This window comes from Symphalangus syndactylus, chromosome 21 (genome assembly GCF_028878055.3).
Source record: "Symphalangus syndactylus isolate Jambi chromosome 21, NHGRI_mSymSyn1-v2.1_pri, whole genome shotgun sequence".
NCBI lineage: Eukaryota > Metazoa > Chordata > Mammalia > Primates > Hylobatidae > Symphalangus > Symphalangus syndactylus.
Genome location: NC_072443.2, coordinates 17930485 through 17943123, shown reverse-complemented (window position 1 = coordinate 17943123; position 12639 = coordinate 17930485). Strand labels below are relative to the sequence as shown.

At 36.5% G+C, this 12639-nt stretch overlaps 1 long non-coding RNA gene across 1 annotated transcript in view; it reads right to left on the bottom strand.

Annotated features, from left to right (window-relative positions):
- Positions 1–11333, bottom strand: part of LOC134735468 (uncharacterized) — a 63304-nt gene extending 51971 nt beyond the window's left edge. Inside the window, exon 1 of the long non-coding RNA XR_010118606.1 lies at positions 10940–11333. This is a non-coding gene — a long non-coding RNA (uncharacterized lncRNA). The remainder of the gene's footprint in view (positions 1–10939) is intronic.
- Between the last annotated feature and the right edge of the window lie 1306 nt (positions 11334–12639).

Sequence of the window (12639 nt, the reverse complement as noted above, 5' to 3'; positions counted from 1 at the left end):
TAACACCACACATCTACAACCATCTGATCTTCAACAAACCTGACAAAAGCAAGCAATGGGGAAAGGATTCCTTATTTAAAAAATGGCGCTGGGAAAACTGGCTAGCCATATGCAGAAAAGGGAAACTGGACCACTTCATTATATCTTATAAAAGAATTAACTCAAGGTGGATTAAAAACATAAATGTAAAACCTAAAACTATAAAAACCCTAGAAGAAAACCTAGGCAATATGATTCAGGACATAGGTGTGGGCAAAGACTTCATGACTAAAACACCAACAGCACTTGAAACAACAGCCAAAATTGACAGATGGAATCTAATTAAACTAAAGAGCTTCTGCTCAGTAAAATAAACTATCACAAGAGCGAACAGGCAACCTACAGAATATGAGAAAATTTTTGCAATCTATCCATCTGACAAAGGTCTAATATCCAGAATCTAGAAGGAACTTAAACAAATTTACAAGAAAAAAAAAAACAAACAACCCCATCAAAAAGTGGGCAAAGGATATGAACAGACACTTCTCAAAAGAAGACATGTATGTGGCAAATAAACATATGAAAAAATCTCATTATCACTGGTCATTAGAGAAATGCAAATCAAAACCAAAATGACATACCATCTCACACCAGTTAGAATGGTGATCATTAAAAATTCTGGAAACAGCAGATGCTGGAGAAGATGCAGAGAAATAGGAACACTTTTACACTGTTGGTGGGCTTGTAAAATAGTTCAACCATGGTGGAATACAATGTGGTGATTCCTCAAGGATATAAAACCAGAAATACCATTTGATCCAGCAATCTCATTACTGGGTATATACCCAAAGGATTATAAATCATTCTACTCTAAAGACACATGTACACATATGTTTATCATGGCACTATTTACAATAGCAAAGACTTGGAACCAACATAATGCCCATCAATGATAGACTGGATGAAGAAAATGTGGCACATATTCACCATGGAATACTACACAGCCATAAAAAAGGATGAGTTCACGTCCTTTGCAGGGATATGGATGAAGCTGGAAACCATCATCCTCAGCAAACTAACACAGGAACAGAAAACCAAACACTGCATGTTCTCACTCATAAGTGGGAGCTGAACAATGAGAACATGTTGACACAGGGAGAGGAACTTCACACACTGGGGTCTGTTGGTGAGTGGGGGGAAAGGGGAGGGAGAGCATTAGGACAAATAGCTAATGCATGTGGAGCTTAAAACCTAGATGACGGGTTGATGGGTACAGCAAATTACCATGGCACAAGTATACCTATGTAACAAACCTGCATGTTCAGCACATGTATCCCAGAACTTAAAGTAAAATTTTAAAAAATGAAAGTATGCAATATGTGTATGTGTGTGTATACATACATATAAAACAAGCACTCATTTTCATTATGTACATATATGCACATTATGAGTGTGAATATATGTTAATATCCTATCAGTTTTGTATTTGTAACACATATATGTACATGCATATACAACAAATAGAGGTGTTTTGCATAATGATTTCATTTATATTCATTTCATCAGCTAGGAACTAAAGAGAATTTAAATCAAAATCAATTATTCATTTACAGGTGTTTTTAACCATCATCTCCCCCTTTATCTTCACTTTTATCCCTCCTTGTATTGCCATTTTGTGACTTTTTTGCCATAAATTATACATATTTGGAACAGTCACTTTAAGAAATTCAATCTTTGGATAAGATCTCTAAGATTGATTTAGTATGAATACGTGTGTGGGCACACACTTGACAAAGAAAGGTCAGTTATAAATATATGTGTACACTTATCAAAATAATTCACATAAAATCTCTGAATAAAATTATCTGTATGCTTTTTCTGTCAATAAAAGCAATATAGTATAATTCTTGGTAGTAAACCTGTTTGTTTTCATTGTGTTGCCTATCATGGGAGCTGCCATGTTGGTATAAAACATTGATCATTTGATATTTTACTACAGCAAATAATAGTGATCCCCCCGAAATAATAAATAAATCAGTGAGTTTCAAGGAAATAAGTTTTTGGATGGATCAGATAATTTGAAGTTGTTAGTTTATTCTCCAGCAAGGTGAAAGAAAAAAGCTGTTAGTTTGCTCTCTATCAGGTGAATGAAGATGAAAACTAAAGTTCTCAAGGCCAGTGCATAATAATGGTGCTGTATTCTGTGCATCAATCACCATTACCAAATACCTATATTGCCCAATATTTCATGTACCGCTTTAGTGGTGATTAATCAATGTGCTATGGCACTGAAACTGAAACGAGACTTTGTAGTACAAGTGATATTCAAAGGGTTTTGAAAATTTATCAGCTCTATAGATATAGATGAGAATTTATCATCATCTATCTAGAAATCCTGTTTTTATAAATGTTACCTAGCCAAATATTGGTTTTATTTACTTAATATTTAGAAAACATGAGTTTAGTAAAAATTGTTCAGATTTTCTTAATGTAGTGTGTGAAATTACTATGTAATTATTCAAGAAATATGCTACACAGCTGAATACACAAATAGGTCAGCAGAGGGAGCAAAAGGTGCCTTTCAGTGTTATTATCTCCCCTATAATCCTCAGCAACATCACCTGCTCTTCTCTCTACATCATCGATGTATGTTATCTAAAGTCCTGTGCAAATGCCACCTCAACACGAGTCCTCTAGCCTTGCCTTCTTATCAGAAGCAGCTTGAAAGCCCCGATAATTCTAGAACCACTGAAAAATACACACTTGTTGCAAGGATTGAAAAGCCTCATATTGCAAATTCAGAATTCACAGTATTGAAAAAATTCATAATTTTTTTAAAGTTACAATACTGTGAACTATATAAAATGAATTATGCTGGGATCAGATGACTCTCTTCATTCCAGCCTATCTTATATTTTCTCATTAATTTCTCCACATAGTCACAACAACAGACTCACTATTACATTTCATTAATGGCTATTTTATAATAAATGATCTCAATAGCATTTCTGAACCCTCTGCTGTTCTGGTTTTACATAACTCTTGAATTTTTGAATGAGTTCGTTTTTGATTGAAAAAGGCCTGACTCTTATGCTTAGAAAAGCCATCATTTCTTTCCGTAAGCTTTCCATCTTCTATAAGCTTTACATGTTCCATAAGCAAACATTCACTGGTTTTGTGATCAAACTGGAGAGGCAAATTCAGTTAATAATAACAACGTCATTTATCATCCTCAAATCTAGTGTTATGGATAATACGATCTCCACAAGGAGACGGTTGCACGAGCGACAAGAGAAAGACAATCAACATACCAAGATATGTCCACACACACATTTCCACAGCCAAAGTAATGCCATATGTCCCCAGTGATGTGGGTGGGCAAAAGGAACAGTTGGCCTGCTAACGAGGGCCATATGTACACGCAGCCTATCGTACCATCCTTCTTACTTATGGTTGCTGAAAACTCAGTGGAAGAGCTTGCTCTGAGGAATAGCATGGCTGGAGGAGGAGAGGCTTCCTTAACAGCAGGAAAGGACCATTTGTTGTACAACTACTGTATCTCTGAAACTGGGAGCTAAAGATATGCATGTACGTTACTCATTTTCATTAAGAGTTACTTACGCATCCGTAGAGTTCTTTACTCCAGTTTCACCTTCTTTCACTAAATTCTTTTGCATTTATGTGCAAAGGGATTTTGGGCCCTTTTCAAAAATTACTTTTCCTAATCAATCTTGTTAATTTGATGTTCATTTACATCGGCTTCTCTTTATTTTTAGCTTGATTTCCAGAAAAATTATACTTCCTTTGACATTGTTAAATGTTACAATATTAAAAGAAATGAAAAAGACTTAAAAACTTAGAATATTTGAATGAGGGTTTCTGGAAGGCAGAGAGAACAATAAGGCAAAAGTACTTACTGCACTACTGTTCCAAAGCAAAAGAAAAACAAAGATTTTAAAAATGATTATAGCAGCTTTGTATCTCAACCAGGGTTTCCTTTGAAATTTCTACAACTGCAAACACTATTCAGCAATTTGCACTCATTATAAAATTTATTGTTTTAAGGTCAATTGTGATACTATGATCAGATAACATAATTTACTTTACTCTTAATGGCTTCATTTTGACAAATGAGGGAGCTTTTAGGAAGGACAATGCTCCCTGCACAACAACCAGTAAAGCACGTCACATCCATTTTCAATATAATTTTAAGAAAAATGAAGGACAAACTACTTGTCAGGCAGCAAGAATTCATTTGCATTAAATTAATTTGAACAGGGCATTTCAAGTTCTCTCTGGCAACAATGGAATAAAGGGGAAAATGAATCTATCTTATGCAATGATCCTCTTCTAGGTTACAGAAAGATTTGAAAGGCTGACATGACCATTGCTAAATTTCTTCTAGAAGTCTATGATTAGTGTCATAGATATAACTCATGAGATAAAATATTCATAATGAATGTTTGTGAACTGCATCAATTATGATGGAACTACTGTCTAACATCCCTTTGAAAATTTATATTCTGCAAAGGTTAAAAAAACACCAACCTTTCCATGCTTTCTTATATGGATGAGGTTTTGTCAACAAGAACTAAGCTTCACAAATAAGCACGATGGAAGATAATGTTGTATGTTAATTTAAACCTAACTAATCCAGGACTTGGCCTTGATAAATAATGGGTTTAATTAATATTTTTGACCCTAGCAGTGCAAATACTTTTACTTATATTTTACTAAAGCTAGTTTTGACAAATCTAAGGGTATTTAATTTATCAATATCTGTTGTCAGATGAAAACTTCCCCATCAATACCTTCTAATGGTTCAAAAATAAACTGTTACCCCCACAGATACATTGTTTTTCCATGCGTAAGCAAGTACATTAATTTCAGGGTCTCAAGGCATAAAAGTGTTATTACCACTTGTGATAGGCTGCATAATAGTCCCAAAAGATGTTCTTGACCTAATCTCCAGGCCCTGGGAATGTGCTGCCTGACACAGCCAAAGGGACTTGTAGATACGATTCAGTTAAGGATCTGGAGACAAGGTGATTATCCCAGATCATCCATGTGAGTCCAAAGTAATCACAGGAGTCCTTAGATGAAGTGGAGAGAAGGACTCAAAGTTAAAGGAGGAGACAACGCGGAGACAGAAACAGAAATAAAAGCAACGCACCTTGAAAATGGAGGAATGGGTAAAAGACAACGAAGACAGGTGCCACCAGAAGCAGAAAATGCAAGAGAATGGATTCTCCCCTCAGCACCGGGAGAAGGAACCCACACTGCAGACACATTGACTTAGCCTAATTAAAGTGATTTTGGACTTCTGACCTTTGAAACTGCAAGACAATAAATATGTGTTAAGTTATGTAAATGTGTGGTAATTTGTTATAGCAGCAGTAATACAACTAATACACCACTACAATAAGCAAAGGAAATAAAGTGCAATAGTGACAAACTTAAGGGATTCCAGAAAAGAGAAACGAAGTGGTAAACTCAATCACAGGATTATATTAGTAACTGTATTATAGGTTACTTGCTTACCCTTTCAATCACATTATTGCTGTAATTATCATTATCATCCAATCAATATGATTACACCAGTATGTATAACTTAGAGATGAAAATTTTTTTCTATTTCACCCTTCCCATAATTCCATGCAGCTACCCCTAAGCAACTGTGTATCTGATGAAGCTAATATTTTCAGGGAAAAATCTTCCATGTTAAGCAGAAAATTTACATCTAAAATTAAATTCTTTTAAGCCAGTCTGGGGACAATACCTAGAAAATTCAAACATTACTTCTCAAGAATACCACTAGCAGTGAGTTTGTGACGCTATCTTCCACCAACTGAATCAAAATTAATTTTAAATATTTTCAAAGCAATATTTTAAAAAATCGTGTACAAATTTTTTCCTCTTGGTAAAAATAAACCACTTCTCAACCATCCATTATATTTATGTTAATTACAGGAAGTCCATACATGAATTATCATACCACAAATAGAAAACTATTTAAATAGAAAAATCTCACTTGGTGCTGACAGAATGACAGCATAAAACTGTTAAGCATGAGGAGAAAGTTGTTTGTGGTGTAAATATTTCCCTTTTCCTATCAAAGTGTGTCCTGTGATCTAGCGCTCTTCTCTCCGCATGCTTAAGTACAGCAAAAGTTATAAAAACACTCATTCTAGTTTTCTATACTTTAATGATTGTAGAACATCAGAAGAGAATTAGGAGATGGGAATGTTTTGTGCTTGACATTGCATTTGAGGGGAAAATAAAAACTTGGACATAGTATGTGGGATGTCTCCACAGTAATACATGGGAGGGCAAGAAAAAAATGCTATCAAATTTCTACCATGCGCTGAGCCCCTTATATAAACAAATATCCAGCCTTTCTAATGTACTAACAACCACTCTTCATAGCAGGTATTCTATTCCCAGCTTGTAGGTAAGAAACAAAGCTTTAGAAAGGGATCTTCAGCAATTTCACACAGTCAATAAAAGGCAGAACTAGGGCAAATATCAATAATAAAAATAGCAATCTAATCCTAATTGGACCTGGCACTGTTCTAAGAAGCAAATCATTAACAAAGGATTTTGAGTTACCACACTCTTAGTCTCCCCGTTTTACAAAAGAAGCAACTGAGGTAAAGTGAAGCTATGCCGTTTCTTTTCAAGCTCATATACCTAACAAGATACCACTTTAATCATGGGTCTGTGATAGGTCGTGTACATCATTTCTAGCGTTTGCTGAGATTTTTCTTATTAACCCTAAGCAAGTATTTGATCCCTGGTAAGTATGCTGTAATTTTTTCACCGCTCATCTTATCACAGTTCTTCGAGAAAAGTACAGTTCAACACATTTGTCCTATTTGGTTACAAATTTTGAAATTCAAAATATGTATCACACTAAGCTGTTAGCTCCATCTGGAATTTTAAAAAACTAAATTTTTCACTCAGTAAAAAAAAATTGCATTGTTTACTCCCATATCTACAATATAGCTTATAAGTGTATATTTGTATTGAAAACACAATTTTCTATAACTTTTATAATATTTAAATATTATTTAAGGTTTTAATAATATTTAAATATTTAAATAATACATTTAAAAACATAGTTCAACAAGTCCAAATAATCCATCACTTACTTATGACAGAATATTTGTTCAGTATCTTCTGTTTGTTCACTCTTGTGTAATATATCCTATTTTAAGAATCAAAAACTTCTCTTAATGTCAACACTACAGCCTCTTCACAATTCCTACTTATTCCTAATTACCCTTCAGGAGCAAATAAAATGAATTTATCCCAAATTTCTTTGCTTTGAAACAACTTCAGTGAAAATGGTGGTTGTCAACCATATCTACCATTCATTTATCCCATTGTTTTCTGCATTAAATTTCATCTAATACTCCCTTATGCCATCAGTGTCACTACAAAGGGGGACAGGGGATGAATCTCATCATGAACAAAGGTATATACACTAGATCTTAGGATGTTCAATCATCTCCTTACTGTATTATGTCCCATCTGAACTACTCATATTAAAATGAGCAACTATATGAACATGGTACTTTTAAGAAAGGATGTTCAAAAATTAATTCATATCTTGTACAAATTTGTATCCAAGAAAGCATGACCTAATAGGCATCACATATGTGAATGAAAACATTCACTTTCAGCGATGAATGTTGATGACACTCCTTTAGCAAGAGCTGTACCGAGCTACCCACAACTCCTCAGCACTCACTATTCTCATACATGCGGTCGGACAATGTCCAAGCGTGCAGTGATTCTGTCCAGAGGCTTTTCTGGGCCATTAGAGCTGTCTCAGCCTGTGTACAGGGTTATACAGACACTCTAGGGCATTCATGACTCTGATTACTGGAGCAGCCCTGTACTAACTGCAAATTTATGGAGGAAACTTTCAAGTCCTCTTGCCCCCCAGTTGGGGTAACTCTGTTACCGATTTCATGTGGTCTCAGTTCTCCAACAAAAATGATCTCGGCTTGCTCATCTTACTTCCATCTCATTACATGGCACAACTAGAAGTTGACTAGGTATTCTGCTTTAATGTATATGCAAAGCCCTCTTGTTCAGGAATGTTTGTAGAATAATACTTCTAAATTAGGAATACAATTGGACTTGTTCTTTCCTGAGGGATAAAATGTCATCTGTCTTTTCTCTCCCTCTCTCCTTTCTTCCTAACTCAGCTAACCCTCTATCGGAAAGGATTACAAAGGAAGAAATCTAGGGCATTGTTTAGCATTCTCAGGAGGATTGGAAATGTTGGAATGACAGCGAGTATCACACATACACTGCTTGAAGTATTTTGTAGGATCCGAGGGAAGAGAAAATTTTGACATTGCAGAAAATTTAAGTCATCCTTTTAATATCAGGACCAGAAAGGAACAGGTCACACGGGCAAGAGCCATAAAACTAATTATCTTGACTCTTTCCAGAATACCTGAGCTATAAATGTACAGGGAATCCTGTAATCAGATGCAAAGTTGTGTATAATATACTTAGTTCCTAAATGTAACTATGAGTTTTATGTATATAATGTGAAAAATCGTTTCAAAGTATTTGAGACTCCAAAAAGTTTCCTAGCTAGCATTCAATATTCTTGCTTAACTTCTCCTTATACCCCTAACTGTGTTGAGCATGCATAGACACACAAAAGCTAGGATCAACTATTACTGCTTAAGAAAGAAAAGGAGGAAAAAGGCTGTATTATAGGGATTTTGTTTTCTTCCTCAACTCTTGAAGAAGCCTATTTGTATCAGCCCATGTCAGACAACAAAGTACTTATCAATAAAGTTTTATGAATGTGGTCACATAGGAAATATAAGAGCATTCAGTTTCTACCTCTCCTTTTCTCATAAATCCTACATCAGATAGACATTAGCTATATCTGCAAATGTTTCCACGGAATCTTAAAGACTATTCACTGCAAACTGGCAGCGTAGCCTGAAAGCAAGTTATGTCTGCGTTGCAAGTTCACACTAAGTGGTTTAAAAATACAACTAAATGTGGCCTGTCTTTATCTTGATTATAAGACATAAATTATCCCAAGAATATTCTTAGTAAAAATTGAGTCTCCCTGTCAAGCCACTTCTATTAAGAAGGACACAGGTCAGTTTTTAGGAGTTTAGGTGTTATTTGGAAGTTAGGAGCATCTAAATATGGAATATAACTCCATAAAATTATAGTATATTTTACATCAAAGAGAAACGAGAAAAATAAGAAATGTTTTAAGTATTTTTTCATATAGCATGTTCATATATAATTACTTCAGTAGTCTCAATGTAGTCATGCAATTGTTTGGGTAAAGAACTAAACTTGAAGTTAAATAGCATAGGTCTGAATTCTTATGGTTTATAACATTCATATATTTTATATGTTCCAGAATAATATGTAGTTTCTAAGTTTATAACATAATAATTACAGAAATCTAGGTAAAGTAATACTTCTGTGACACAGTCTCTTCATCTACAAAATGGAATTAATATTGCTTTTCTCCTTAAATTTATATTAAAAATTGGAGAAGTAATATATGTGAAAGGACCTTACATTAACTATGCAAGTTTTATTTGTTGAATTCAAACAGTCATTAAGAAAGAACAAAATAAAACATTACATTTTGATTAACAAAGTAGATACATATATCTCAATCTGAGAAACCTTTAAGCTCTCTTGACCATAAAATGACATTGGATCCTAAAAGAGAATTTGGTAAATATTTGAAAGATATTTCAATTTCACACCTAAATGTTGATTCTGACATTTATTTCCTAAACTTATCATTTGTATACTTACCTGCTATTAAATCCACAGTGGGTCATGTGACTAACTGTATGCCCACCGATTTTATAGACAGGTATTCAGCAAGGCCCACAAAGTAAGTATTGAATTTTTAAAAAAAACAGACCCAAAACACCTAAAAGCAAAACACTTAGTAAATTCTTACAATCATGATGATCACAAATTAGTGCTATTAGTAAGAAAGAAACTTCTAAACCAAATAAAGTCCTAATACCTCCAAGGAATTTTGTCTCTCTGATACACACACACACACACACGATTAAAAAAATGAAGGAAATGTAAAAAAATAAATAAATGAAGGAAGTTCTGTGGGAAATGTCCATAATTTCATGCCCAGAATTTCTCTATCAATCTCTTTCCCCAAAGTTCTTCCAAGAAAATAAAGTTGCCTTTCTCTCAATGTTAACTCATCACTTTTCTCATAGCATTTTCAAAAGAAATATTTCCTGTCAGCCGGCCACTTAAACTTTGTGCTGTTAAAGAAATCCAAAAAGGTATCAATTTTGCAACAAAGGATAAAGAGGAGACGAAGTGAACCAACATGGCTTTTAAGCTAAATTGCCGTCACCTGTCACAGGCTGTCTAGCGAGCCAGAAGTTCCCTCCAATAAGCTGATGGAGGGTGCAGAGCAAAGGCACCTCAAGTTGCTCTGCGGGTTTTCCCCTGGTAAATTAGGCTGAAAGGAAAAGAGTCCCACCCCTCACCCCCAAACTTGGAGACCAGGGCTGCCCTGCCGCATTCTGTGCCCAGACCTCCTACTTCCACGCCCTTCCAGTCCTTTCCTTGGCTTGGAAAATTGGGCATGAGGCAAGCAAAAGGAAGGACAGAAGGCCAAAACGGGCATCCGGGAAGCCAAATTTCTGTCTCAAAAGCTCGTCTAGAAACGCATACATAGCGCGTGCCTTGGGGACATCTCCTAAAACCCCATTCCCCGAAGCTAATTCCTCCCGAACGCCCCCACGCCGGCTGAGGATCGCAACCGCCCATCCGCCCCTCCAGCCTGTGCAGCCGCCCCCAAAACCTCCCGTGAATCGGGAAATGTAAAGGCAGCAGCGCTTGGGGAGCCGAGCAGCCTCGCCAGTTCCACGTCTCTGGTTCGAGACCCCTCGGTTCACCTCTTTGGGGAACTCACCTGGAGTCAGGTTTAGACGGCAGCCTCCACCCAGGGGACCGGGAAGCGGCCCCGGGAAACGCCGCCGCGTCCTGTGAATAACGAGCGCAGCGCAGCGGAGCAGCTCCCCCCGGACCGGCCGCTCCCCGATTCCTCCCACTCTGTCCGGGAGCCGTCCCTCCGTTCTTTCCTCTCCCTCCCCTGCCTGCAGCCGCCGCGCTCCCTCCTCCTGCTGGCGGCGCAGGGCTGTGCTTCCGCCTCCCTCCTGCGGGCGCAAGAGCTGCCCGCGCTGCTAATGAGCAGGCTCCAGGCTCCTCCCGGCCAGGGGTGCGCACACGCCCCACGCCGGAGACGAGCTCCCGGGAGCGGAGCTATGGACACGCCTGGTGCGGCCGCTGGAGAAATGAACTGGAGGAGGCATCCAGCATCTCACACTTTCTGGCAACTCAGCTTAACTAAGCCATAACCCCAGACTTCTTCCTAAATCTCCAGTAATTTACAGGTGCTGAAAAGTCAATGAGGGGTTTGAGCACAATCTGTGTTAACAGTATTGTCAGTATAGAGATGCTAATCTGGCTAGATTCTAGGGATGAAATGTTCAAGGGACGGTATATGATTCTTTCTGGTTGTTATTTTGACATGTTTTGGCTATACTTACAGATCTGTAAAATAAACCAGCAATCTTCTAATCATGACAACACAGATTCCTAATTGAAGGCAGCTGATACTTATTAAATACAAGGCTCTGTTTAATAGGCTCTTTTTTCCCAGCTGATCTTTACTACAATTCTGTGAGCACTACTAGCACCCCTATTCTATATTTTAAGAATTTGGTAATAACTTTTAAAACAAGACGGTCTTAAAACAAGACTAAGGAACATGTCCAACCTTGCAGAGATTCTAAGTTTCTGAGCCTGAATAATAACTGAAATCTGTAGCTCCCACAACCCATACCCTGTGTATAATGTGTTGCAGCATCTTGGATGGTACTGTGTAACTGAACCAACAAAGATAGTAGGACCATCAGCAAATACACACCACGAGACTAATGAATACCTAGAATCCTAGTGAGACTTGTAAATAGTCAAGCACCCTAAGTAACAATAGTTCAAGTGCATGCTAAACATGGTGATTACTTATAAAAGAACAGCAACCAGTATGAGTTAAGACAGGCAAAGACAGGCAAATAATGTTCAAAATGTTCAGAATCAATGTCCAACCACTTATGAGTTGAATTCCCCACTCTAAAAAAGAGGCCAGATGTGATGTATTCTAAGAAGTCTACAATGGGCGTGGTCCTTTTGCAACCAAAAAGGGCTTTTTAAACACTTGTTTCCCATTAAGAATGTGCAATAGCTAATTAATATTAAATCTGAAAATCAATGATAATTTATTTCAACTAACCTTACATGAAAAAATCATTACTCATTCAAGCTTTTAGAATTAGATTAAATAGCATTGAGTATCAAATTTACTTCAACCCATAGAAATAATAGACAGTTAATTAATAAAGTAAGTAATTTCATTAACTTTACTTTTGTGTCATGATGTATTTTTCCTTAGGAAAAGGATAAGATATTTTTTCCATGGTATAAAATACTAGAATATGACTTTTATATTTTTCTTCATGAAGATTAAAGAATAAAACAAGTACAGACATATTTATTGTCAACAAATCTATCCAGATCATTCAATTCTCCACTCAAGAAATTATGCTAGGC